Genomic DNA, 488 nt, shown 5'->3' with positions numbered 1-488 from the left:
CTCTCTCTCTCTCTCTCTCTCTCTCTCTCTCTCTCTCTCTCTCTCTCTCTCTCTCTCTCTCTCTCTCTCTCTCTCTCTCTCTCTCTCTCTCTCTCTCTCTCTCTCTCCTCTCCTCTCTCTCTCTCTCCTCTCCTCTCCTCTCCTCTCTCTCTCTCTCTCTCTCTCTCTCTCTCTCTCCTCTCTCTCTCTCTCCTCTCCTCTCTCTCTCTCCTCTCCTCTCCTCTCCTCTCCTCTCTCTCCTCTCCTCTCCTCTCCTCTCTCTCCTCTCCTCTCTCTCCTCTCTCTCTCTCCCTCTCCTCTCCCTCTCCTCTCTCCTCTCCCTCTCTCTCTCCTCTCCTCTCCTCTCCTCTCCTCTCTCTCTCCTCTCCTCTCCCTCTCCTCTCCTCTCCTCTCCTCTCCTCTCCTCTCCTCTCCCTCTCCTCTCCTCTCCTCTCCTCTCCTCTCCTCTCCTCTCCTCTCCTCTCCTCTCCTCTCCTCTCTCCTCTCCT

This window comes from Coregonus clupeaformis, chromosome 18 (genome assembly GCF_020615455.1).
Source record: "Coregonus clupeaformis isolate EN_2021a chromosome 18, ASM2061545v1, whole genome shotgun sequence".
Classification (NCBI taxonomy): domain Eukaryota; kingdom Metazoa; phylum Chordata; class Actinopteri; order Salmoniformes; family Salmonidae; genus Coregonus; species Coregonus clupeaformis.
The sequence above is the reverse complement of the archived record's forward strand: the minus strand, read 5'-3'. Positions refer to the sequence as shown.